The following is a 5,970-nucleotide window of genomic DNA, read 5'->3' as shown; positions in this document are numbered from 1 at the left end:
CTCTTCTGGCACTCGTCGGCCTTCGCCTCCCTGGCTGCGCCCATCCATTCCTCGCCTCCTCTGGCAACTTTACTTTGCTTACACCTACAGCATGCAACTAAATATTTTCATTACCAAGGCCCGCATTATTTCAGACATGTGTTTAATCATCACGTATCTCTCTTTCTAATCCACCTAATAAGACTAATTAACCATTATATGGGTTTATTTACTTCAAACATGCAGAATAATCTGCGAAATGAACGTCACAAATGAAAGCCACCTTTCAACTGCATACATCTATCTAAAAATGAGATTTATACTTGTTTCGCTAAAGCACTGCTTCCCATCACGTATTCCTCAATAGAACCACGGCATGGGCGTGAAGTAACCGGACGTCTGCACAGCAGTAGCTTTATATTACTGCTGTGTCGATCTTGTTACAACGATGCCGCTCACCTGGCTCACGGTATGCCAACTGCCGGAGGTCATAGCGCCGTTTCTTGTTGTATCTGACGAAACTGTGTTTGATAATTAAATCAAGACCCTACGCTGCTGACAGGCGTTGATATATATCAACGGGGACAGGTGAAAATGCGTGCCCCAACTGGGATTCGAACCCAGGATTTTCTGCTTAGATGGCAGACGCTCTATCCGTCTGAGCCACCGAGGGCACAGAGGATACTGAGACTTCAGGGATTTATCCCTTGCATGCTCCCTGTGAAACCCACATTCCCAACTTAATGTCCACACGCTACATTCCTAGTGCTTCTGCCCATTACACTCATTGCTTGCCGCAGACAATCTTACCGAGTCCCGTAAGAGTTCGGGCAATGAGTGTGCATCCGCACCGAAGAAGAAGGTCAATGGCGGTTTAGCCTTAACTATGTGAAGATGGTACCTGTTCTTTCGGACATGTCCGAAAGAACAGGTAACATCTTCATATAACTATGTTTGTAGGCCCTGGCCTGGCCTGTTCCCATGGCCTCTTGCAGTAGCCGTAACAACACCCATATTGTATTCAGTAGCGTCTAAAAAATAGTTGTAGCGCTTTAAAGCGTAACAGAGCTGTAGGAGTGAGTTATATTTTAAAAGCTCTTGCTACAGTTCGTTATTTAAATTTCTTACTTTTAGGCATTATGTTTGTCAGAGCCTTAAAGAGTGTTAATGAACCATCTCTAGGTGTAATTTTGATGGTGTTTTGTCTGTCACCTGGATTCGCTAGATTTAGTGTCTTTGGACACTAGATTTTAAATCCTGTCACGGTAGCATGCTGTTGTTAAAATCTCAACTGTTTCAAAATACATGGCGATATTTTTGAATAGCCTCTTACCCTCTACGACGCGTTTTAAGACTAAATTTAAATTGTGAATTTTTTCTTTTTTGCACCCCACTGTATGCGTCACTTCTGACGAATGTCCCGTTATAGCTTCGGCCGTAAGACTTATTCATGTCTAGTCCCTTTAGTTCTATAAATTCAGTTTTTCTGATGTTCGAGTCTCAATACACACTGATGTTTACCTGGGTAACGAAGCTAAATGACACACATCTTTAGCTGTGAAACACACACCTCAACAAAAGTTTGAAATATCATAGAGTTTACAACAACGACTTCTTAAGTGCAGACACTGAGGTTTCTGCGATACTTTATTAACAAAATAAACGCAAAAGAACGATTTTGGTTAGTTTCAAGAAAATCCTCACAAAACAAAGCAGGCTCTCTCCTAAGTGCACATCTTGCAAAACAAAAATAGTGAAAATCTTTATCTCATGATGATGATCACCAATCTTAAGTAGTGAGTATCTCCTCCTCGTACACGGATGGGTTCTTCTACTCTGCGAGGCGTGTTCTGGATGACACCATCAAGTTTATCTTGGGATTTGATGTCCCACTCCTCAACGCCAGCTCAGATCCTGTAGATCCTGTAGATTGTCAGGTGGATTCGGACCCTGTGCAGTGGCCACCATCAATAACTCCCATGCATGCTCAATTGCATTCAGGTCTGGGGACTGTGGCCATTGCACTCTGTTGATGTTGCGTCTTTGAAGATAGCGAGGCACTGCTAGTGTATGGTGCACTTTTCCATTGTCATCGACCAGGATGAAGTTGTCACCGACTTCACATCTGTAGTCTCTTACAATTGTTTGTAGGACCTCTTGGGGGTATCGGGGACCAGTCAAATTGCCGTAGACGGGAATTAGAGGGGCCTGCCGTCCCATCATTATTGTCGCCCTGAACATTACACTTCCACCTGCAAACGGGTGGACTTTCTGAATATATCGTCATCTAGTCCAGACGCAAACCAATCCTGGTCTCGTCAGTGAACATCACTATGCTCCATGGTCCAATACTGATGTGCAGGAGCCCAGGTCCTTCGATTGCGTCGGTTCTGTTGGTTCAGTGCAAAACTTCTCATTGGTCTTCTGGAACGAAGACCTCCCTATAGTAATATTCTACGCATTGTTTGGTCTGAGATACGAATCCATGTTGCCCGGAAGGAGTCATTTCCAGTATTTATGGCTATTGATGCTGGGCGCCTGCGAGCCAATAGTTGCAGGAAACGATGCTACATTGGTGTTGTCATACGAGGACGACCAGTGCGACGATTGTCGTTCACATTTCCCGTCTCTCTGTACTGTCTCCACACCATAGACATACCACTTTGAGAGACGTGTAACCGATCGACAACGTATTGCTGTGTATGACCAGCTGAAAATAAACCCACTTTCCTGACTCTATCAAAGTGTTGTATGGATCTACGTGGCATGTTACTGCAGTGCTGAACACAAACTGAATGAAGCTATTGTTGATACTGGACTGCTAGCGGTGTGCCGCTGCGGCAGCGGTATGTTTACATGACTGGAAAACGACCACAAAGCATGCCAGTAGTAAACATCGACCAGTATATGGGCTCTGACTGGATAACGCGCGAAGTGCCAAGATCAATGAGACCTCTGATATCGTAGACTACATCTTACGTCAGTATTCAAAGCTTTTGCTGGGCAGTGAACTTCCAAAACAATTTTTGATTATTTTAATAATAGGAGAGATTTCTCTTGACTGATATATTTTACTAATTCTTCCACTTTTCCGTCTCGTTTTAATTCTCCCTTTCTTTCCTTCGGGCAACAGCAGGTGTACCTTATCCTCGGGGGCACTGTCTTGGTAGCCCCGATTACATTCTGCGTGTCCTCTTACAGTAAACAGCAGATCGAGACGTGAGGCTGGTTACCAACAATACAGGAGTCCCTGCGCCAGCCCACACCGTTGCTAGGCATCAGTTTGAGGCGAGTGCAATGGCGAGCAACATGAACGTTTCCGTCCCCAAGCAACAAAATCGCAAAGACACCGTCAAATGCAGCCGGAGCACGGAGCAGCGATAACAGACAGGAGGTAGGCCATCAATAAACATGTCGTAGAACCATTAATTTTATGAATGTTGTATTTGCAGGAACATCCGAGTACTATAAATTATACAGACTTCTATGAAGTTTCTGTAAAATGTTTTATGCATTCACTCTCATAGATAACGTCCGACAGGTTGAATATATCACAATGGTGTCTTGAAACACCAGTTTTACATGCACATATCATAAGAAATAATACATTTTTATTAGAATTTGCAGTGCACTATGGACGGCTTTCGCGCATTAAACAAACTTCGTCTTATTAACGGAATGAAATGCAATTTGAACTTATTATTTTTGCTGCCGTATAGTTAAATGAGATGGGCCAGCTTTATTGGCTTGTGTCAGTTATAATGAAATCGTTAGTAACACCATTTCACTTTCTGGTGTGCAACACTATGCACACATTCAAACTCGCTATATGATCCAGTAATAGTGCTTACATAATACAATGTTTCACTTTTACTTGCATTCATAAGGGTATTGTCGCGTTGTTCACTTGTTTACTAATGTGAAACAGCTGTTTTTTATTAAGATATTTTAGTTCCAATATTATAAAACGTATTTTACTATTTTCATTACTACTTTCACAATCGTTAACAGTATAAATAACGTTGTTGTTGTTGTTGTTGTGGTCTTCAGTCCTGAGACTTGTTTGATGCAGCTCTCCATGCTACTCTATCCCGTGCAAGCTTCTTTACCTCCCAGTACCTACCGCAACCTACATCCTTCTGAATCTGCTTAGTGTATTCATCTCTTGGTCTCCCTCTACGATTTTTACCCTCCACGCTGCCCTCCAATACTAAATTGGTGAGCCCTTGATGCCTCAGAACATGTCCTGCCAACCGATCCCTTCTTCTAGTCAAGTTGTGCCACAAACTTCTCCTCTCCCCAATCCTATTCAATACTTCCTCATTAGTTATGTGATCTGCCCATCTAATCTTCAGCATTCTTCTGTAGCACCACATTTCAAAAGCTTCTATTCTCTTCTTGTCCAAACTATTTATCGTCCATGTTTCACTTCCATACATGGCTACACTCCATACAAATACTTTCCTGACACTTAAATCTATACTCGATGTTAACAAATTTCTCTTCTTCAGAAACGCTTTCCTTGCCATTGCCAGTCAACATTTTATATCCTCTCTACTTCGACCATCATCACTTATTTTGCTCCCCAAATAGCAAAACTCCTTTACTACTTTAAGTGTCTCATTTCCTAATCCAATTCTCTCTGCATCACCCGACTTAATTTGACTACATTCCATTATCCTCGTTTTGCTTTTGTTGATGTTCATCTTATATCCTCCTTTCAAGACACTGTCCATTCCGTTCAACTGCTCTTCCAGGTCCTTTGCTGCCTCTCACAGAATTACAATGTCATCGGCGAACCTCAAAGTTTTTATTTCTTCTCCATGGATTTTAATACCTACTCCGAATTTTTCTTTTGTTTCTTTCACTGCTTGCTCATATACAGATTGAATAACATCTGTCTCACTCCCTTCCCAACCACTGCTTCCCTTTCATGTCCCTCGACATAATAAATAACGTATATTGAAATAAAAAATTCAAAATCCTAATTTGTACATTAAGTAGTTTTTATCTGTAAACATAGATAATAATGTAAACAGTATCTTTATATAGCTCAGTCGGCTTTTTGCCGCTTTCGTGCCCGGCCGCGGTGACCGAGCGGTTCTAGGCGCTTAAGTCCGGAACCACGTGGCTGCTACGGTCGCAGGTTCGAATCCTGCCTCGGGCATGGATGTGTGTGATGTCCTTAGGTTAGTTAGGTTTAAGTAGTTCTAAGTTCTAGCAGACTGATGACCTCCGATGTTGTCCCATGGTGCTTAGAGCCCTTTTTTGAACCGCTTTCTTGGGAATGTGCTGTAGAGAGAGAGAGAGAGAGAGAGAGAGAGAGACAGACAGAGAGAGAGAGAAAATTGTTCTCTGTTATGTGGTGTGGAAAGACTTATTGTGTTACGGGAAATGAATCCAAGACGTTTTTATTACAATTTGGAAGAAGGGCGCTGCATTTAAGCATGATTAGCTTTTCAGAGCATTCACACAAGGTTGGCGCCGGTGGCGACACCTACAACGTTCTGACATGAGGAAAGTTTCCAACCGATTTCTCATGCAGAAACGGCAGTTGACCGGCTATGCCTGGTGAAATGTTGTTGTGATACCTCGTGTAAGGAGAGAAATGCGTACCATCACGTTTCCGACATTGATAAAGGTCGGATTGTAACCTATTGCGATTGCGGTTTATCGTATCGTGACAATGCTGTTCGCGTTGATCGAGATCCAATTACTGTTAGCAGAATATGGAATCGGTGGGTTCAGGAGGGTAACACAGAACGCCGTGCTGTATCCCAACGGCCTCGTATCACTAGCAATCGAGATGACAGGCATCTTATCCGCATGGCTGTAACGGATCGTGCAGCCACGTCTCGATCCCTGAGTCAACAGATGGGGACGTTTGCAAGACAACAACCATCTGCACAAACAGTTCGACGACGTTTGCAGCAGCATGGACTATCAGCTCGGAGACCATGGCTGCGGTTACCCTTGACGCTGGATCACAGA

General features: G+C 43.1%; 1 non-coding gene across 1 annotated transcript; it reads right to left on the bottom strand.

Moving 5' to 3' along the window:
- Positions 1-578: 578 nt before the first annotated feature.
- On the bottom strand, positions 579-653 carry Trnar-ucu. Its single transcript has one exon. It is a non-coding gene; the product is annotated as a tRNA-Arg (tRNA).
- Positions 654-5,970: the final 5,317 nt, after the last annotated feature.

The sequence above is a fragment of the Schistocerca piceifrons genome, chromosome 3 (assembly GCF_021461385.2).
Source record: "Schistocerca piceifrons isolate TAMUIC-IGC-003096 chromosome 3, iqSchPice1.1, whole genome shotgun sequence".
Classification (NCBI taxonomy): Eukaryota; Metazoa; Arthropoda; class Insecta; order Orthoptera; family Acrididae; genus Schistocerca; species Schistocerca piceifrons.
Note: the sequence above shows the minus strand (reverse complement) of the source record. Positions and strands in the feature narration are given on the sequence as shown.